Below are 22,642 nucleotides of genomic sequence, written 5' to 3'. Positions count from 1 at the left end.
AATACACAACATCAAGGACACATGAAAGGAAAATGCAAACACACAACACACACTCACACTGACAGACACATAGGTTTACACTCATTTCTTCCCACAACTACCCACGCATTCCCAACCTCCACATGCAACTCTAATCCTTGCACCGTTGATAATTGTTGGCGTTTGTAACGAAGTAGGGAGAGTCAAAAACAAAACAAAAAAATACATTAAATACCACTCTCGCACAGGGTACACACACAGGAAAATACACACATTGAAACACATACACACAAGGGAAGACACACACGCACCATGCACGGGATGCGCACGCACGGGAAAGACACACACTAGCAACACGGTTTCGGATGCGTTCGATACGTATTACACTGCACTAACGACTCGTTCACTTTGCCTGCTGCGGGAGTGCAGATACGGATTAAAGGTTCGTTGTGGTACTAATCATGCAAAAATGACTTTCATGGAAGCGATGAGGAGTAATTTACATTTAATCTATGCCTGGTTATAATTCAATTGGAAAGTATTCCTTAAATTTTAAAATATTGTAAAAATATGAATTTTCAAATCTTCTAATTTAAATAATTGAATAGCCGTTATTCACAAAAGAAGAAATGAAGGCATTTATCCTTAATTTAATCTTCCAGATTTCCATAAAAATGATGATGAAGTGAAAAAGAGTAATAAAGATTACTTATGCTAATATAAAAAAATCCATAAATTTAGCTAAAATAATATGCGTTGTTTCCACGCTTCCTTCAACCCCATCAGCAACGACGAGCATTGATGTTTTGCACACTCCCTCCATCACCCCCATAAACAATCATCACAATACACACCACGCACACTTTCACTCTCTTTATGCGCACTAATACCACCACATTCTACTGCCAAAACCGCAAGCTGCTGCGCGAAGAATGAATGGAAAAGCTAGCCACAAACACTCACACAAACACAAGCGCATACGTTTTTTGATGCGGAAAATCAAAGGATACCGCCGCAACCCGTCTGTTGGGTATGAGGAGAAGGGTATGAGGCTAGGGGTAAACAGTCCCGGAAAAGGATTTTCCTGTTTTTTCTGCTCACACCAGATGGAACGCAGTGTTTTTCCCCATTGGGAATGTGTGTTTTCCTTTGCATTGCAAACTCTTCTTGCCCAGCAGCTAGTGCTAACGGAATGTAATTTTCATGCCTACATACACTCACACGCACACATACACAGTTAGCAAAACTCACATACACACATTTGGTGCTGAATTCCACGAGCGATCCGGCAACGGAGCGGTACCAACCGAGCTCGAGCACGATAAGAACGGAACTGAGGAACCCCAAATGGTGACGGTACGGCGCGCGAGAGAGAGAGCGAGTGAGTGATAGAGAGAGAAATGGCATTCCGAAATGGCAGATGAAGGATTTCCAAATACGCACGGACGCACGCACGTGAGATGTTGCGCAAAAATGCGCTCCCACACGGTGTATTTTGCTCGAGAGTGCACGCTCTTACTCTTTCTCTTTCACTCTCTGCTGCTCTCTTGGAATACTTTATCTTTACATTGCTCAGTTATTTGTTCTCTGTCAGACGATAGTGGGTGAAAAGGTTTGCAAACGGATGAATGTTTAGACACAAGCTTAAAATTATGTTGTTGAAGATTTTAATAAAAATAATGTTATCAAAATTATTTTTAAGAATAAAAACATATGTTAAAGAATCTAATTGTTAAAATCTTTGCTCTATACCGAAAATAAACTTCGATAAAACACAACAATTACATAAAAAAATAAAATTTAAACATAAATGTGACTAATAAACATGAATGAAAACAGAAAAATGATACCAATCCGGCACGAAGGACTAATATTGGTGAAGCGTTTACTGCACAGCTGGGAGTGAATACACTCTTCTAGCTTGCTTTTGTCGTGCTATTTTGTAGATTTTTTCACTTTTGTAATATTTAAATGAATTGTGACATTAAAAATTCGATTATTAACATTCGGTAACTGTCACTTTGATTCGAATGTTAGCTGTCGGTTCGCTTCAAATCAATCAAACAGACCAGCTCACTTATTCCATTCTCTTCTTTTCAATACTTTGCTATATTTGTTATCCCATAATCTCTGCCGTTCTCTACCACACTCATTGAAACTTTCTCTCTTTCTCTTCAAATATGCTCAGCTGCGGACGGGCATTGTTTGGTATCAGCGCACCCGTACGGCAGGTGAATTTTGCGGGATGCCTTCCAACCCCCAAAAATACGACTAATGGAACCGACGCACTATCGTACCGCTCTGCGCATGCGTCGCTCCTAGCCCTGCACACCCTCGTGCACAGCTTCGCGTTCTTCTTCCGCATGCTCCCTTCCAGGGCTGTCTACAAGCTGTACGTCAAAAAGGGCTCGTGACAACTGCTACGCGGCTTATCAGCTTATGCTCTGTGCGCGCTTGCAGACCCGGTTCCGAACTGTTGTGCCTTCGCTGGCAGCCAGGAGTCGGAGTCAATGAGTCATCGAGGACGCCAACATTGCCAAACAGTGCCATGGAAACAGCCATATGCAACAATTTGTGTAGCTGTAACACAACGTGAAGCAAAAACAATTGAGGAAGAAAATGGAAAAAGCTAGCAAGAGAGTTTATACACAAATTAGGAAGGTTGCTGAAGAATTTTATCTTAAATATTATATTTGGCTTATTCGATTTAAAGGAGCTAGTGTTCTGGTAAAATAGTTTACCAGCATTGCTTTATAAATCGTTAAAATATATGATGGTTTTATCGTGTTATTATCTTTCATAGCAACTATTAGAAATCGCGGAAAAAAACTGGCACAATTCCAGCGTTTATTCTTCGCCGTTACACCCACCCACACAGACACACAAACAGTGTGCAACATGTAAGACGCACCCAAGTCGGAAGGTCGATTGCGTCACATGAAATGCAAACCACGTTCCTGCGACTGCAATGGAAGAGACGCTCGCCCTTAGCTACGACAAACCCTCCACCCCCTCCAAGAAAACCACCACAAACGGTTCTCCTCGTTCTCCTTTCCGCCTTCTTCTGGCCAAAGCTTGCAAAAGGGCATGCGCCGCCAACGCCAACGATAAGGCAGGTCTCGAACATTTCTCGCAGACGTCGACATTCAGTGTCGGTATTGATTTCCGTCCGTTTTATGTTTCCGCTGCTTCGTGTGTGCGCGTCACCGTCGGCAGTGTTCGGTGTCGGGGACGATGGTTTGACACAATTTCTGCCCGGTCGGTGCGGGAGGGATGAATCAGGCAGTGCAGCACAGTGCATGACGCCGTGCTCAGTGCGCTGGAGGTTTCTTTTGCGTGCACGCGGCAAAGGAGGTCGCAAAGGGAGGCGAGTGATAACGGAACTTACTTCCGATGGGAGGCCCGGGATCGTGCCTGACGTGTGGTACGCTGTTGCGGTTGTGTGATTGTTTACATCGCTTATCGCATCGATTCGGGATGGTAGTAGATACAATGTGGGGAATAGGGTGCCGTGGGGTTAGAGAATGATGTAAGAGTGACAGGTTTCTAGTCTCCAAGCTCTTCATTTTTAAATCATTTAAGATGTTTGTTGGCAGTAAATAATGCTATGAGCAAATATATAAAAATGCCATTACATGTATGAGCAAATATATAAAAAACTAACTTCCTTTTTTTACGAACTATGATAACTGGCTTGGACCGTCATGGGTTCAAGCCCGGAATGTACCGTGTCCCCATACGAAGGACTGACTATCCTCATTGAAAGCCAAGCCAACTAGAATGGTACAGGATGCCGTCGACCGACAACGGCGGTTGTGCCAAAAAAGAAGATGATAACTGTCATGAAATAAACTGAACATAAGGTACTGAGTCCGATTAAGACAAGCTGTATGACTGAAAACAGACTTTGCTGTTGGGGAAGCAAAGCCCTTGAAATATTTCACACGCAGAGCCGCTAGCAAGCTTGCATACAAGCTTGCTACCCAGCCCGCAAAAGCTCACTTTCGCAGCGATTTACGACCAAGCGAAAACACAAAGTTTAGGATTCGTATGGGCCCATACAAAGGCTTTAGCGGGTTGCGACTGGTTTGAAATTTAAACGAACCTTAACGCAACAAAACGTTAAGAGTTGATCGTTTAGCATTTGTGTGAGGTCCTACGGAGAGGTCAAATATTTTCCCTGAAGGCTACCAATAATTTAATAAATTAAGAAGCAAATTGAATATCTCATAGAGAAAAAACACTTGAAATATTGGACACCTAAATATTGGAAATAAAAACAATGACGAATCAAATGTTTTTCGAGTTTCTTTCCACTGTATCCCATTGAAAAGCACTGGAAGCTGCAATCTTCTACTAAAATATTCAGGAATAAGTAGAATGTGTTTTGTTTTAATAAATGTTTCCTTTGCTATCAATTATAATGGGTACCCTCATAAGCGAATTCATTCCCAACCATTTATAGTACCGCATAAAGCATTAACTAAAAGAACATCATCAGCGAACCCTCAAACGCACTTACCGCTGAAACTGCAATCACTCTAACACGGAGTAAATCGGAATTCCATCCTGATGCAGCAATTAGATTCGAGTACGGTCGCTATCACCGCTATCACTGCTACACGTTCAGCATACGTTACATACGTCGGGATTGGTGTTCTGGCCCTATTAAGAAACCCCACCAAAGCGCCAGCTGCTGGCCAATATGCGTACGAGCGATGTGAACAAGCGATAGGCACGTGAGACTCTAGAACGGTGGTTTTGCGTTTTTCGTGCTCACTGTTGTTGTTGTTGTGTTGGTAGGTTACGGTGGTGACCGTAATAGGCTCGCCCAGAGACAGGAAGAGAGATTATAATCCATTAAGCGTTTAATCACGATGCACTGGCACTGGCTCGTGCGCCAAGCGTACCGTCGATAGCACGTAGCACCGGTTAGGGGTTCCGAGCGGCGGAAAATCAGTACCACCAGCGCCGTTGGTGTGGCAACCCGATGAATATTCACTGCCACTTCATTACGTATTCTATCCGCGGTCGCACACTTCAGCCGGAAGAAGTAAACAGTTTGCTTTTGCGTGAAATTTATTACATTGACACTATCTCCCACTCTCTCTTTCTCTCGCGCTCTCTCTCTCTCTCTCTCTATCTATCTCTCTCTTTCTTTCTTTGCCGGTGCACGAATAACGGTAAGCGATAGTTTTGTACGGGCGGCACAAAGCAGCAATTAGTGCGTTTTCCCGGTTTTGCCACACTGTTCTGCGGGGGATGCTTCATCGTTATTGGATTAGGGAAATAATTATTCAACAGGAGAGAGATGGAGAAAAACCCGACCAGCTATTTCATTAGTACGAACAAGTTAAAGTTTTTGTGCTTGAAAACAATCGCTAGGAAATAGGTTTTCTTTGTAAGCTGTGGAATGAGCATAAAATCTAGTAAATAATAAAATCATAACTAAAAAAACGAATACTGATAATATAAGATATCAAACAATATTGAAAACTAAAAGAAATAACAAAAGGAATTAGAAAACGTAAAATTATCTATATAATGCACAAATGAGAGAAGAGAAAACAGATGATATTTATCTAGGTAGCAATGTTGATGTGCAATTATTTGATCTTACCTTTTTCTTCCTTTGCTGTGATCAACGATTTCAACGATTTAGAAGACACTCGCGATAAATAATAAGCCGTTGCTTTTGTCTTTATTCAATGTTATGTTTATTTCTTGTTTTGTTTCGTTTTCGTTTGTTTTGTTTGTTTGTTTTTTTTTTGTTTTGTCCTCTTCTGTGGTTTGGTTTTTGCTTTCTATTGAACTGTTCGCTTAACGGCGATCCCCGCCCCACTATGGTACGTACGTTTGATTTGAGATTTTTAAACACATATCCTGTACTCTTAACAATATAATCAATAACCTTTAACAAATTCACAATCCTTAGTTTGTTGCTTTCTGTTTTGCACGCGTAGTGCGTTTTTTTGTGTGTGTGCGTGTGTGTGTTTCGGTAGCATCTCGAGTTTACGTGTGACGCTCAGCTTTAGTTATGTTTTGATTAACTTGTTACTTGTTTTGTTTAGTATCGATTTGATTCACTATTTGGCTAGTTGTTTTGATCTTTTCTCTTTCACACGTGCTCCCATTTTACACTTGAGAATCCAACAGATATATGGATCATTGTTTTGTAGTCAGACGTGAAGCTAGACGAGTGTGGGGCAATGTTGGGAGCTGCAGATCTGCTCCGTCCCGTAACTTGGTGTGAAGCGTGAAGGATAAGATTCAATTAGCTTTTAGCTCAGCTGCCGGCGTGAGCCTCTGGCTGGTTGGTCTTTCTAGGTCTTCGCACTTCGTTTCCCCATGTGAGCGGTCAATTCTTCGGCATGCACTGAAATTGCATCTTACTCACTGGTTTTAAAATATATGGTACACCATACGTACCGTACGTACACAAGCGCAATCTAATGTTTCGTAGCGTAGCTTAACAGTTTGTATTTTATTCTAGACAAATGGGGAAGTGCTTCCCCTCAAATATATTCCATTACTATGTACATTATACCGCCGTGATGGTGAAGTGGGCTCCTTCACCGATCGCCACGATCTATTTGTGCGTGGTTTGACACATATGATATTGTTTTGTTTTTTACAAATTCCCTTTTCAAAAATAGTGTTTGCTTCTCCCCTCTTCACCGTATTTCCCATACTCACTCGTCGCTCAATTTCTTATACTTTTATTTGTAATACTTAAATATATTAACAATCTACATCTGCCCCAGCCCATAAACCTATTAACTTTTGTTTTCATCTATACGTTTCGTCCGCATATTTGGCATTACGCTGTAAACACTCCCGGGGCAAACCGCTTTTTTTGAGTGCTGTCTGGAGTAATGCAAAACATCCAAACATGCATCGTCTCGTGTTTAAACTTCTTCGGGCAGAAAGAAGCATCGAGACGTGCGTATCCTTATCCGCTAAAAACATCCCGCATCGTTCGTTTGTGTTTTGTATTTGGTTTGATAATGTACAGTAACGTTGTATAAGCTAGCCTTGCTTGTGCCGCCCTCCTTTGCGTTTTTGTTTGTTTTGTTGGACATTTTGGCATAATAAGTACGTATAGTTAAAGTTGTTCTCCCATTTCGTTTATATATCTAATGTATACTATGCTATATGTATGTATATGTGCGTGTTTGCACGCTTTGTTTTGTTATAGACACATTCAAATCCATCCGCAACTGACGGCAGCCGTTATGTACGGAGCTGTAACAACCATTAAAAGTAGTCTAAATTGGCTATATCTGTGTTACATACACATACACACACACTTACACCCTCCCTTGGCTTAGTCCATTTCATCAAATAGCATTCTGTCTAGCTACATGGTTCCTATACACTAAAACTCTCGGTGGCATTTGCTGAGTGGTTACGGGTTGATTTCGCTGTTTCGTTTTGTTTTTCCTCCTTTCCATCTAGGATGCTTTGTCCTTATGGCTACGTATGTTTGCGTACGATTTACTTTACAATTTAACTATATGATCTATTAAGAGTTCCTACACATTTTTATAACAAAAACGGGTTTGTTTTTCGTCTATTTCCTTACTTCGAACTTCTGGCTGGCATGTTTAACTAGCTTCGCGTACACGCAACTCTTACATTGGTACAACATTACGCAACATTATGTCAGCAATTGTGATCGTGCTGGGGATCATTTTACAGGGTAGTGTGTGTGTAAGGATTTTAACTTTAACTACACAACCACAGCACATTCCTCCTCACGCCTCGTCTTACCGCACGCTCACATGTACAAGATGCAGAAGATGTAGATTACATGCACAAAACAAAGGGTACATTGGCAACGAGTCTTCGATTTTGCCCTGTAAACCTTCTCGCAATATTCTCCTGTCCTGGTGGATTGAACGTGGTTTTGATCGTTTATTTCGTCGAACAGAACTGGCTTCTTGTTTAACACTAATCAACGACTGAATGTCAGGTATGAACCTGATCATATAATGGGCCCGATCACCTCATTTCGTCGTAAGAGGTGGGTAACAAGGAAGAACACAGTGTCACACGAGATCGTCTCATTAAAACCGTCTTTAAACAAAGCCCAGTAACTCAAAAACTCTTTGTCTAACAAAAGCAAAACCCTTCCAAGGGCCAGTTTGGCACAGGAAAAAAGGACGAATCAATTGGAAGCATTCCGAACCGCATACCGGCTGTACGTTTTGTGTTGTGCTGCTTCTTAGCGCAGTTTAAGAACCAGCACAAGAAACGTACACTCTGTCGGTCTGAGGGATCGTCCCAGCCAGCTTTTCTTTGTTTCGTTCGGCTCCAGCACGCTAATAATCATTATTTTTAACGATTAGTCATACCGTTCCGGACTTGGGTGTGGTGGCCGAGAGACCATTGTTTCTAGCTGTCGCTGCTTCCGCAATAAGGAAAGAAGGATTCGATGCCGAAGCTTCCTCTTCCTGCTGCTACTGCTGCTGCTGCTGTTGTTGCTCAGTGTCAGTGAAAGGACTTTTGTGTGAATGGGACATTTGTGTCTATAATGGTACGTGTGCAATTAGCAGCAAAAGTGTACTGTAGGGTGTAGATGTTATGGAGAACTAGCCGAGCGGATCGCTGATTTCAGCAGATTCAGCTACAGTAATATCAGCTATTCAACCAGCAAAGCAGACAATTGCACTGTGTACCACTGACCTTGTCGTTTGTGCTTTGGATGGTTTTATAGATGTTTATGAAGGAAATAGAACAGAGTTGTTACTTTAATGTTTTACCTTCTCTGTTTTTCTAATGATTGCTCCAAAACGTTCATTACTGTGACGACGGGTTTTTAAATGAAAATAAAAATAATTTATAAAACACCAAAACGTTATCACCATCGAAAGCGAAAGCGCTCTAAGAAAAACTAATAACCATTTTCCTTCCGTTCTACGAACAGATCCCACAGTGCCATTAGACAGCACAACGGAAACGCTTGTCAACAGCTCGATTGAACGGCGTAATGAGTAACTTGTTAGAGCATTTCAGGCCAGAACTGCTAGCTGTGTCGATGGATAATTTCCGGTCGTCCGGTTCGTGCGAATGCTGTAGCACCACCAAGCCGGGCTACGGCAGGCGGCGGGCAAGCTACCGGGGACATGCCTTATTAGGTGCAAAATTTCCGTCATTCGTACCGCATTTCAGCATTTCACCTAATCCCAACTTTGACAGACATTCATAGAAATGGGAGCTCAGCTCAGGGTTAGCGTAATAAATGTCGTTAAAAATGTAATAACTGTTCGAGTGAAGGGTTTGGTTTCGCCGAAGGAGAAGCATAAAAAAGGGCGAGCGTTTCGAAAGGATCAATCGCCGGTTGTTCGATGGATGGTGGATTGAGTGGAGTGTTGAGTGGGTGACTTTTCTTGGCGCTGTTCATAAAACTGAGGCAGCTTGTTTCGCCGATTACAAAGGACAATTTTGTATTCTGTTTGATTTTGAGACATTACGGCGACGAACGGCACTGGTGCGGGTGGTTCAAAGAGATAAAATATTAATAATTCAAAGCATTCAGTGAGTGTGTTCTTTAATTAACTTCCCAACCTTTCTAACTTTACTGAGAGTTTAAAACTCAAGTCATCCAGTATCACGTCGCCACTAGCACAAGACATAATCTGCCAAGAGAAACATATTGTTCGGGCCCATTCATTATGAAAGCATGCATATATTTAAAACCATTGAAATCTTTTGCACCGGTTATGGAATGTGAATGCAAAGCTTGAATAAAATCCCTGTTCGAATTTTTCTCTCCATTTCGATAAACAAAAGGGTTTAAAGTTTAAAAGTCCCCTACTCCTTAAGGAAAAAGGCAAGATTATGCAGATCTGAAAAGTTTCGCCCAAGACAACCAAGACCCAACCCGGCTGGGAACGATTGAGAGGACAACGATACAAACGAACACCCATTGAGGCGTCTTGCACGGGGCTTATCTATATGTGTGTTTTGAGTCTTATCATATGCATAGCTATTGGACATTTACGCAGGGGTTTAATAAGGCAATCATCTTATACCGAACCTTTCCCGAACCATCGAGCAGGGAAAAAATCTTTTCAAACTTTAAGGCTGTACAGTGTGTGTGTGTGTGTGAAGCCAGCAAAGTCTACAACATCATAACAAACGTGTTTCCACACAGAAGTTAACTTAATTTCACCATTTAGACCCAAAGCAAACGGGTACAGCCGACCTCCCATAAAGGGGGACACGAATTGGGGGTTGAATGTTTTAGGAAAATTAAATAATTAAAAACATAGAAGCATTTCAAATTCACCCCACGCTCTGTGTGTGTCGTTGTAGTTAAGTCGCTCGAAAGGACACACAAAAACGAAAGGCGAAACCAACCACAACGCTTAATTTACAGTAGTGGGAAAATTTAATTACAACCCTTGGAAAGAAGCTGAAGAAGAAACAGCAGTGTTGCCGTTTCTTAAAATAGATGCTTTTGAATGGTAAAAAAAGAAGCTGCGCAGAATAAAAAAATGAAACAGTTCGCCTGTTCCTCATCACGACCATGAATGCCACCGTGTACTGTATGTGTGTGTGTGTGTTTATTTTTTGTTTAAGCCATTTTGATTCAGTTGATGATGAAACTCGACAGTATTATTCCGCCATTGCTTCACATTTCACTGTCAAAACCGGGCGACCGACACCATTAGATGTGTCAACAGTACGCGCACCGGCGCTAATTAAACACATTGCGTTGAGCTTATTTTCATTACTTGAAACAACACGCAGCAGCGCGAGGCGGAAGCGTCCGACGGAAAAAAGCAGCAGTCCAACACAACAAAGCAAAAATGCCACTCCAAACAATAAAGCATACGCGCCCGCAACGCACAGCAACGTTGCTAAAAGGATTGTAATCAAATTTGCCCAACCGTCAATTTTTCTTTCTGCCGCAAAGGTCCGGAGCGTTCACGCAGCGGTTGGGTCAAATGCGTTCGACATCAAACGCAAAACTTTTGCGAGTACGTTTGCTGTGGTTTTTCTTCGCTCATTACTGTACCCCTTTTTGGTGTGGGTGTGGTGGTAGGTTTTTTTCTTCTCTTTTTTGCCCCTTCCCATAAGTCGTCCCCATTTTTGGACGTACAGGAAGTGCGCTACGTGCAGAAATTACACAATGGTGTAGGATGAAAACCACAACAACAACAACAACAACGACAACAAAAAAACACAGCTACCCCAAAAGTCCGGTCAAAGTTTCGTCCGTCAAAAATTAGCCCATAACAACGTAATCATCATTCGGGGTGGTAATTCTACACTGATCATTTATAATGTTGCTTCACTGCTAAAGGCTGAAGAGGAAACAAAACTGAAAAAAAAAAGAAACGCCCGAGAAAAGGAACGGCAAACATCTGGCAACGAAGGGAGGCGTACATTTGCAAATCATTTTGCTGGTTGAGCTTCTTGGAAGATTTTTAAACCCAACCTCCAACCTTCCGCCCAACGTTACCGAAACCGTAACCAAACTGGAGGAAAGCATAAAAATCGATCCCTTTCGCGGTTTGCCGCCCATCCCGAAGCCTACGCGACTTCTTGCATCCACGCTTCCATTCAAATCAATTGTCCAAATCGCCAACAATACAACCGAAACGAGCGAAAGAATACGTGGAGGAACGTTCGGAAGGGAGCAGGAAGGAAAATAATAAACCCTTTCTCAGGATTTTCCAAAAAGGTTACTGACGCACTTGCCCTTTTCCCGGCTTCTGCGTTCACACACACACACACACACCCCTACGAGCGCGCGTGCGATCCAGATTGTTGATGAGTTTTTCATTGTTTTGTCACCGTCGTACGTCGCTTGTGAGTGCTTTTGTGGCTGGGACAGTGTTCCCCGGACAGCGGTGAATTTGAGAACGGGAAAAAGAAAAGCAAAAAAAACACCGATAGGCTCGATATTATGATATCGGGAATCGAATCGTTAAGAGCAACGCAGACACCAACTAACGAAGAAAAAAAAAAGAGAGCAATCATGCACGGGCAGGAAGTACAGCACAAGCCTGAGGAGTGGTAGTTTTTGCTTTAGCGGGTTAAAGAAAGCAAAACCGTGTCCACATCTCTGCCTCGTCGCTGTTATTTTTTGCTGCCGCTTCGAGACGCCCATCAATCTCTCATCAACTTTGATACGCACGTAGATGCGCTTATCGATATCGACCAGCTCGCCGGCGACTTCCAGCTTCGTCAACAATCGATTCGGCGAGGCCCGGGATGAGAGGCTGCAGAAGGAAAACTGCTACAACAAAAAAAATACAGCCTCCCCATCAATGTCATTCGTTCTCCGGTTACGCCCGTCCGGGCACGAGCAGTGTCACGATCGTTAGAGGAGATTTACTGTAGTGGTTTGGGTGAAGGTGGAAAAAATAGAACTGGAATCGTGGAGTGGAGAAAGGATGGATGAACGCTTAAGACATCCACCGAGCGATATCGATACGCACGGTGGGTAGCAAAGCTCCCAAGCACAAGTGGAAAAGCATCGTTAGGGCACAGTGGTACAAGGTAGTGGACATGCAATGGACCTTTTAGCACGATGATGTAAAAAGATAATACGCTGAAACAGTTGAATGAGGATTGATGTTAAAATTAATAAAAACCATTCTTCAGATACATCTCATTTCTGGTGGAATAGTAAGTGGTCAAGTCTGTAGATGGTGGAGACTTTAAAAAGTTATTCTATATCCTGTCATACGCTTCATATATAGACATTGGTCTGTAGCTCTTATAGGTAGCTGTAGACTACCAAATCTAGACCTACCTAGGAGTGACGTAGGATAAGCGAACAATCTTTTGAAGTCTTCCATGATCTTGGGTCAAACGTCATCCCGACAACTGCACGAAAACTGAGTCGCGCACTGGTCGCACCATCCAGTCATTCCATACCCATAGAAAGCAGTTTATCTCCAAGAATTTGTCTCGGCAGCCAGAGATATCGTACCTTGAAGGTACCAGTACGTACATATCTTGTGCAGCGTATGAAGCTCGTCAAGCTCTGGTGGGTTAATTGCGATATAATCGAACGACCCAGCCAATAAAGTCCATTAAGATCGTCCACAATGACCGAGAGATCGTGGCACATAGTCTCATGTTGAGGAGATAAGATGGCATGGAAGCGTTCGCCATGTAGACCGTAATTCATAACATTATCTATCTTATGGTTCTGTGGGATTGATAACCCTTGAAGTGTGTAATTTTGTATTTCGTCGAATTTATCTTATATTTATTGCCAAACAAATCATATAAAACTGCAAACATTGAGTTTAATTTAATTCAAATCAAACCTATTAAAATAATAAATCATGCAATTCTATTTTGTCCCCTACCAAACCCACCGTGCACGGAGTCTGGATGTCGCGTTTCAGAGATTTTGTTTTACCCTTTCGCGTTCCGCGTTGTTCCGATCGGAAAATGCGGGGCGTTTTTTTTTTCTTCTTCTCTCAAATATAACGACGAGATAAAGTCACAAGCTTGAGACATCATTGAAATACCGATCCGTATAAACTGCAACCACAGCGGTGAGCGAAGGGCATTATGGGTTGGGTTTTACCGCGCACCAAACAAAACACAGCATAAAAAATGCCTTTCTTTTTCTTTTAATAAAAAAAAGGATACACTAGAAAGCGGAAACAAAAAAAAACCAACAACCCCGGGAAACACAAATGGTTGATTGATTGCTTTTGAAATGGTATTCCCGCCGATCCTGGCTGGCTCGAACGAAGGCAGGAAGGCCGGAAAATGAGACAGTAGAAAATGGAAAGCTCTCGAACCAGAAGTTTGGGAGTTGCAGGGCAAAAAAAGAGAGAAGGACAAAGGACAGTGTAATGTGAACGGTTCGTTTGCTTGCAGCTGGGAAACCACTCCTGAAAACCTAATCTAATCAGTGCGTACAGACAACCGATGCTGTATAGTGTCACACACACACACACATCGGCTCACATCTTTGCAGGGCTTCTGGGCAGCTGCGTGGCCTTCCCGATCGCGGTTCCCCCCCATTTCTGCTGTGGTAACCACTAAACAGGCGAAAACAAATGCAAAACATGCAGACAGGAGGGGAAAAGATGCTAATTTTAGTTGATTAGCTCCCATCGGAAGGACCAAAGTCCCGCCAGGCCCAGCGACTCGAGTGGTATGGAGGGAGAACTAATTTAAGGCGCTTCCTGCCGAACACGGCCCAAATGAGCCCGGCCGGCCCCCCTGCTAGGACACCGGGGGCCGCTTGGTCTGCGTCATTCGATTGGGCCGAAATTAGTAATGCTAATGGGGACAGCCCAGCCGGAGCTTTCGGTTAAAATTCAATCAGAAATTCCCATAAAAACCCCTTGAGCTGCCTGTTGGCAGTGGGGAAGGTGCAACACGGGTTTGCCAGTGTGTTGAGGCTATTTTTTTTCCTTCGTTCACCTACCGCTGCGCAAGATGTTGAGGTTTCGATCGAGAATGCTGTCACTTTTAATCGATTACTGAACCAACCGAAAGGGCAATGACGGTTGCGGTCCGGAAGGTGGCGGACAAAACCCGGTAGAGCGCGCTTCTTTTTTGTACCTGTTTGCCTTGCTAAGGTAAGGGATTTAAACCGACCGGTTGACACTGGGGACACTGGGGGGAGATGAATGATGTGATTGTAATTGGCTTTTACATCGTTTCGCGCGGTAATGAGCAACATTAAATGCGCCCCAACGTTCACTGGCGTGGATTGAATTTTCTATTCCGTATTTGAAAGGGAGCGTATTAAAATGGCGTTCGCCGATCGACAGATCGGTTGGAGGATTTAATTGCAGAGCGTAAACCTTTTGGGTGTAATGAAACGCTTTAGAGCTTTGCTGGGCAACAGCTCATTAGCGCACGGGCGGAAACGAGGTGAGTTGTGCATGAAAGTTGCGTTTGTAGTTAATTCTTTAAATACGCCTAAAGGTATGCAATACGCCATGCAATAGCATCCTTTGCTGAATCAGTTTGCACACAGCACAAATCCTTCGATATTTAAGCCAATATTACTCACACACATGGAAATAAGCTTTTGCAAAAAAAAAAGAAATCCAATTGACAGAAAATGGACACACTAATGCAGTCTAGCGGCTTATAAAACCATCATTTATTTGGCTGATGGGATACCGCAAGCGTCCCCCGATGCTCGTTGACCGTTTTGCAAAATTATGTTTTATTCATTGGCCATCATAATAGGAACGCCACACACACGCAGTCATCATAAAACATGTAACAAAGCGTATAGGGAGGAAAACATGTAAAAAAAGAACTGACGCAACATATCAAAGAGAATGTAATATAAAAATAAATCGTTACCGCAGCAGTTACCGGGTCAGCCGACCCGACCCCTGTGGGGATATTTGGCAGCGGCTTTTAAATTCAGTTTTAACCCTGGCTGCGTCCTCTGCTTGGTGCTGCGGGTTTCCTCGTGATTTTTTTATAGCACCAAATCCCCCAAAACGTAAGCTTAAGGTGCTCGCTTAGCGCATCAAATTCGAGGAACAAATCACGCTTCCACGTACAAAAAGCGCACGAAAAAGCAACAGCATAAAAAAGAGAGAAGAGAAAATCGCTCACTACATTACATTAGCTTAACCTGACCCAACTCCCCGGCAGGGATGAATGCGAATTATTGTCCATACATATATAATCATACAAGCGTGAAGCTTATGCTTTAAATGATGATTGAAAGCAGACGCCGCACCATGTGTGTGCACTGGCAAGCTTTTGCCTGCTAAACTTGATCCCTTTCTCCATTTTTTTGTTGTTGCTTGCTTGCTTCGCTACCAAAACGCCCTTTTCACCTTTTGCCTACGGTCTCGGCTGGCCCTTGGCAAATGAAGTTGAATAGCGAATCAGCTACGGTGCGATCCGGGGCAGGATGGCTACGGGAAAGTTGGCTTCCCCGAGACCGGCTCTGGATTACCGCCCTGGGTTGCCGTGAATTACGGGCGCAATTCTATTACGAAGCGGAGTGCCGCTCTGTCAGTATCATTCGGCTCACCATCAGCATCTTGGCCATATTTCTCTTCCTGCTCGTCGGCCGCTCTTATCGATTGATGGAAAGTAGCAGCAGCAGCAGCAGCAACACAAAAAAGGTGTTGGAAAAATGACATGCGTCTCCGGTGTACGACGGCGAAAGATGGGAAGAACACTTTCGACACCTCCGACACTCGGCAAGGATGTACCTCACGGAGGGGACAGGGGCAGATAAGCTGGCGCTTGTGAATGCCGCTGGTAACGAGCGCAGGATCCATCAAGATGCTCAAAGGGTAAAATGGGACTTTGAAAAGAGACACAAATTTAAACCTTTCACAAGAGAGGCAAAAACCGGCACCTTGTCGGAGGTGCCACGCGAACGCAAGCTAAGCCGTGGCTCCTCAAGCCTCGATTTACCTTTCCAGGTGGTGTGTTTCGATCGTACCGATAAACGGTAAGAAACTGGAACGGAAAAGCTTTGAAAAAGCAGGGGGGAGGAAAGACAAAACGCCTGTCCATCCATTCACGCAGGGTTTACATGCTATTACAACTGTGTGGAAGCTTCCAACATGCATGCATGATTGAGGCTATAAACGTACGATTGCAGGTAAAATGATCATTAAAAAAAACAGTTTGTGAACAACGATAAAATCATTTCACCACCTTTTTTTACATTTCATGCAAATTTTTGCTGTTGATAAATGCTTGTTTCTGTACTGTGATGAAGCGCCTAAAGGTATGCAAAGGTATGTTTATGTAATTTGTTTATTTAATCTAAAATGTGATTTTTTCTTATTTGGATGCTTTTATGCGTTTCAAGGCATTTAACATGGGATTTGTAAAGAAATTAATAGGATAAAAAATGACAATCATAAAATAGGCTCTTGGTGCTTTTGCTAACTATTCCCTTAGTGCCTTGGCTATTATTAAGCGCCTTTCGTTATGCAATGTATTTCAATGGCGTTATGTTTAAAAAAGTTGTTTTAAACTGATAATAAATCTTACTTAGGAAAGAAATGTGGTCGTATTGAGCAAATCTCCTTTTGAAATAATGATAAGCGCCTGAAGGTATGCAATAAGGTGTAATAAATCGTTATCGTTCACTTAAAAAAGGTCTAAAATGCATAAAATAGACATACTTGCATGAATGTGAATCCAAATTTCAAATCCAAACACAATACAAAAAAAAATCAACTTCAGCTCACAACAAAACAGAAACTCCGATTCATGTGCTTTTTTCTAGCTTAACAACTAAATATTAAACCACAAAATGCTTATTGCTTTCCCCGTGGCAGAAAAGCCCGTACACAATGCCAACAAGGAAGTCATAATCGTTCGCATCGATCCGGTGAGGGTGGTTCGGTTGGCGGTTGGACAACGAGGGAAACTCCCTAAGGATCAAAAACACGTTCACCTTTATCCTAGCCATGCGGTGCGTTGCCATCCCCGCGCACCGGGGGTACTTTAAAATTGAATCTTTACTCAAAGCGGGACATGCTCGAGCCGCCTGAGCGAGTGTTTGTACAACGCACAAAAAAAAAATAAAGTCCATCGTTCGGAGGTCACTTACACACACTATCACCACCACCGCGGAGAGGCACGCTTTAAAGCGCAAAGTGTGACAATAATGCCAATAATGGGGTAGCGCATAGAAAAGGAGGATGAATGAGAAAAAAGCTTCCGGAATGGGGGACAGGCTCGGAGAAAAGCTCGGAACGGATGGAATGGCCGCTCAAAATGATGATGATGATGGTGCGTAAGCGTGCGATGGTGAAGCACCGGGATGCTGCTCGCTGGGCGGGCATAGGATAATGGCGCGATGAGACCACGAGACGAGTGCGCCGCTATTGCTCACAGGATACGGCGCGTACTTATTTTATTCTTCTCTACCTGGTGCGTCCGTCCGCTGTGGCCCTTCGCCGTCTCTACCGTGGAGCTCAGTACGGTTGGGTTTGAGACAGCGAAGGGCCGTTTTCTGAGGATTACGAGCAGGTTTCTTTCTTTTTTGTTTGCATCTCTCTTTTTTTTTCTCTCTCTCTCTCTGTGATGAGTACGGTGCGTATCCTGTTGGAGGGGCAAAAAGCGCGCACACAATATCATCCACCAGGAAGTGGAATGCACTTCGGGCAAAAATGGAACGACCGCTTTGCCGCTCGCTGTGCAATGCTGCTTCTCGTCCCGGTGTTTTGTTCCCGGAAGCACATCTTCATAAATTGTACATTCGTGAGGGGTTTCTTTTGCTTCTAGTGTGTGTGTGTGTCATCTCGTGTGGCGACGAGGCGTGAGTTTTTACTACCCTTCGTGTAGACGTGTGTGTGTGTTTGGTGGTTTTGTTAAACTCACACATACACACACATCCGTAGCCATATACATGTATATACATAAAACACCATTTGCTGGTACAGGACATGCAGGACATTAATTGAGTTATGTGCGTACACACCGCGGATACATAAATCCGCGTAGCCGTGGACAAGAAAATCTCATCCCGACGCCCTCCCCCTGGAGGCAACAAATAAAGATAAACTCGGGGATAGGGAGGACCGAGACCGAAATCAAAAAGAAAAGAAAAGAAAAAATAATCTACAAAAATACGACCTCCTTTTCGTGGGGGGTTTTTTTTTGTATGCCTTTTTGCACACTACAATTTTACCTTTTTGGCACACCTTGGCGAGCGTCCCGGCACAATTTGTCGCTCTTCTCGGAGGCGGAGATCCGTATTTTTTTGGTGTGTGTAAGACGACGACATCCTTACATCATCATTACTACCTGTTCTCTTTCACGACCATCCCGTGGCAGTGCCTGTGCTTCCGTTCGGCTGATTCCGGTTTCTTTCCATGGCAACGCAGCCAACGCTCCCAAGACGGCGACGGACGACGACGACGACGATTTCCGTTTGATTATTTGTCGTGGGCGAAAATTACACAAGCAACGCTTTTGTTCGCCGAGGGCACGCCTTGATCGGCACGATTAAGCGACCGATGAACAATCGGGAGATGGTGGTGGGCTTCACTTCCGTCCTCCGCATCGGTTGGGGGCGCCTGTGAAAGTGAAACGGAAAAAAGCAAAGCGAAACAAAATCGGAGAAAACGGCGGGTTTCAGTAAGTTGTTGTTAATTAATATCGGATCGGTTCGACTTTTTTGTTTTGCATACGGATTTGTCAGTACGCCAAAGATAGGCGCCGAGCTTCGTATCCTCGATCGTGTAAACGGGTGGTCGCGTGTGAGAGTGTGTGACGCTTTGTGATTGACACTTCAAAGCCAGCTCCGGTTGCTTCGGGATGAATGTGTTTGCCGTGGTAACATGCTTTCGATTCGATTGATGAAAGAGCGCATTGCGTTTGTGTTTTGCGAGCTTTTGGAATGACTCAACACGTGTGTGTGTGTTTGTCTGGCGAAGGAAATTAATTACGGTGCCTGCAATCGGGTGGTGCGAGGCACGGGTGGTTGATAGAAATAAAGGGGCTTCTAATCTGTTGAAATGTCTTTGCTTCTTAAATTACGACAACACAGGTGACACAAAGGGTGGAACCTTACGTTTGGAGCGTAATTAATCTCACGATACATTTTAATGATTAAAACTACAATGCATTTCGAGCTTCTTTTCGCGTTGGATAAGACACAATGAAGCAGCATAAGCATTATTACAGTGTGTACCATAAATTTATGAATAATCGGTATATTTTTGTATACTATTTTTTAGTTACGAGTTTGGTTGTTCTTATCATTGCCTTACTGTTCATTCTGTTAGTAGCTATTTTATTTGATTTCTTGTATAAATCCTTCAGTTTCCCACGATCTTAACTGGCAAGGGATTGTAGTAGAAGCCAAAGTATAAACCGTTCTGAATAAACCGTTTGAATACATAATTAAAATCAGTGAGCATCTAGGCTATAAGTTAAGACAAAACCAAAAGGTCCATAAAATTAAAACGTTCCGGCAAAAGTCAAACAGTCCAACGTCAGTAAGATTAAATGGTATAAAACCATCGCCATCGCCCAACTGTCCTTACCGTCCCTGGTAAAAAGGTTACAATAGTGAGGCGCATCAAAATTCAGTAAGCAAAAAAAAAAAAAACTTTGAGAGCAAACTTTTATCAACCTATCTTTCAGCACAAACTACCAGCTCGCTCGGTACAAACTTTGCTCTCTATTAGAAACCATTACGGAAATTATAGTACCAACAAAGAAAAAGAAACAAAATCTCAAAGATTACAACCAAATTGTGCAGTGCTCGAGATTCCTCTCCACCGTACAAAAGGCACCGTCATCGGCATTCAGCAAAATTATCTGAAGCTTCCTTGTATTGTGCTACGTTTGCAATTTCACCTCTCGTTACCGGTAGCTTTCCCGGATAAAAGCTTTCCCGTGCACACACCGGTTAAGCACCGGCGAAGGCAGTACGCTCGGTGGCGCAACTTTCCACGTCCTTTAGAGCGCTGCTTTAGTGCAGCGCAGGGTTTTGGGATGGTTTTGAAAAAATTCTCCAAAGTTCATTACGACATGTTTATCGTGCAAACGGGGGGAGAAAAGAAAAAAAAAAGAAACAGACGAAAAGGTAGCAAAAATGCTATTCTTCCGTGTGCGCGAGCGCTCCGGAGCGTTATCGACAACTATCGCCAGCCAAAGAAGCCGCACCAAAAGTCACCTTTCGCGCCGGCGACGGTGACAGGGTTCCGAGGGGCCATAAATAGTCCGCAAGGTATAATATGCAGGAGGTGTTGGTGGTGAGGTAAGAGGTGAACATTATCGTGATGGTACCGGCCCGTATCAGATGGGAAGTTTTAGTTGGTGGAAGCGCGGGCGAGTGGGTGAAGTGAAGACATTTTGTGCCATTTTGCTCAACGGTTTTGGCCGGCCGGACTACTACCTGCCCGTGATGCCCGGCAGATCGTGGAGCGTTAATTAATAGACCATTTGACCTCTGGGTCACGCTTTGCGCTTTGGTCGAAAGTTCCACCACTGTAGCTGGCTGCCGAAGAAGCCCCATTGCTGGTGTAAACGAGCACGCTCAGCTTCCCACCCTCAATGGTTGCCAGCTCAGCGCGCGCGTTGCGAAATCTTTCGAAAGCAAGCAATTACGAGCGGGTAAAGGAAAGTGCACCTCCATTTTATTGTGCACCCGCTGTGCACCCAAAAAGCACCGGTAAAGGTAAAGGGAACTATTCTCACAAAAGAATGCCTGAGCGGAAAGTGCTCCGTGGGGGCTGTATCGTCCGTCGGTCCGCTCGGTTGGGTGTAGCAAAATTGTTGGACACTTTCGTTTGCACATTCTGCGTCCCGCAAGCGCGAGCAGTGGTTTGATTGAATGCAAACGTTTCGTGCATTTTGTGGGCTGCTTCTTGGAAGCACACACGCTTACAGTTGGCTGAAAATTAAATGAAATGCAATTCGTTTTTGTTGCTGTTGTTGCGGTTTCCATTCGCACAAACGAAAGCTTCTGTGGTCGTCGAGCGTATCGTGGAATTTTAAAATTAAAACCCCGCCAAAAAAAGCTCCTACTGGTTCAGTGTAAACTTCAGGTTCATCACACACTGCCCTGGTTGGTAAGCTTGCCTTCACATGCACCATCCACAGAGGGTTGCCAGGTAAAAGTCAAAAACTGTACACGCGAATGGAATGTTGATTTAAAATTAATTTAAATTTTGTTTCAATTACAATTGCGAATTTGGGACGAAAAACAAAAAAAAAAACACTCTCACTTACACAGAAAGAAATTAACCAACAATTTTGCAAACCTTTTCCCCGAAAATGTTTGCCGGAGGACGGTGAACAGCTCTGTGCAGGGGAGGTAGGGGAATCAATCATGTGCATCATAGCATAATGAAAATGTAAAGAATGCACACTGTGTTGTGTGTGCTCGTGTAATTGAATTTTAACTCCATCCTTTCATTTTAATTTGAACGCACACAGTTTTGTTCGCATTTGCAAAGCAGTGCAGCATTGCAGCGTGGCAGTGGCAGTAAAGTTATTGTTATTTTTTTGAATAGCCAAAGAACAAAGCAGCAATGTATTCTTCAGAATTCGCCTACAAGTATGCAATTGTGTAACAATTTATCTCTGTTTAGTTCATTCCTGCTGGCAGTTATGTTGTTGCCATATTTCAACAATGATAATGTAAAGTAAAAGTTCATTGTAATTGCTTTAAATATTGACAGCAATTGAAACAAAACGAAGCAGTCCCGGCCATACAAATTCTATTGAAGGGTAACGCGAATTACTTATGTTACTTTCTGGCTACCAGGAAGAATAACGTTCAATGCTGAATTGAACATGTCTTGAATCGGAATACGCCTTGCAGTACGGGGCATTTGAGTGCGAAAAGTACTAGCTAAGTGTAAGATGTGTAGACGCTTAAGAGCAAGTTAGTATACGTTTTATTTATGCTTTTATTTTGATTTTAACAACGGTCTGTCGAAGGAAAGCCTCGCCGAACTTTACAACTCAACTTTCGTAGAACTTTACAAACACCATTAGCGCGCACACAACAGTCTCTCAATTTTTAATTTGCCCGAGCCTCGAATGCGCCGCATACAAATAACTCACCCGTCCAAATGCATTGTAAATGATGTGCTGCATTGCCCTCAATAGAAGTATTATCAAACATGCGAGCCGGATCCACTTCTCGGATGCACTTGCTTCCTTCGCTCCCCCTGCTAAAGTGAATGCTCATGTGGCTGGAAGCCGG

The 22,642-nt window shown here is 43.3% G+C and overlaps 2 protein-coding genes across 19 annotated transcripts in view; both read right to left on the bottom strand.

The window, feature by feature from the left end:
• LOC120947971 (kazrin) overlaps positions 1–1,354 on the bottom strand; it is a 63,397-nt gene extending 62,043 nt beyond the window's left edge. For 9 of the 17 annotated variants that reach the window (XM_040363869.2, XM_040363878.2, XM_040363879.2 and 6 more), the window contains exon 1: positions 1,235–1,336. The gene's annotated coding sequence lies outside the window, so the exon portion shown is untranslated. Of the gene's footprint in view, positions 1–57; positions 466–1,194 lie in introns of those variants that run through there. The other 8 variants (XM_040363871.2, XM_040363885.2, XM_040363870.2 and 5 more) reach the window with 8 other exon arrangements.
• Positions 1,355–5,654: 4,300 nt separating this feature from the next.
• The window catches only part of LOC120949115 (5-hydroxytryptamine receptor-like), a 93,025-nt gene continuing 76,037 nt past the window's right edge, over positions 5,655–22,642 (bottom strand). For both annotated transcript variants that reach the window (XM_040366140.2, XM_040366138.2), the window contains exon 11: positions 5,655–18,995. The gene's annotated coding sequence lies outside the window, so the exon portion shown is untranslated. The remainder of the gene's footprint in view (positions 18,996–22,642) is intronic.

This window comes from Anopheles coluzzii, chromosome 2 (assembly GCF_943734685.1).
Source record: "Anopheles coluzzii chromosome 2, AcolN3, whole genome shotgun sequence".
In the NCBI taxonomy this organism is placed as follows: Eukaryota; Metazoa; Arthropoda; class Insecta; order Diptera; family Culicidae; genus Anopheles; species Anopheles coluzzii.
The sequence above is the reverse complement of the archived record's forward strand: the minus strand, read 5'-3'. Positions and strand labels throughout refer to the sequence as shown.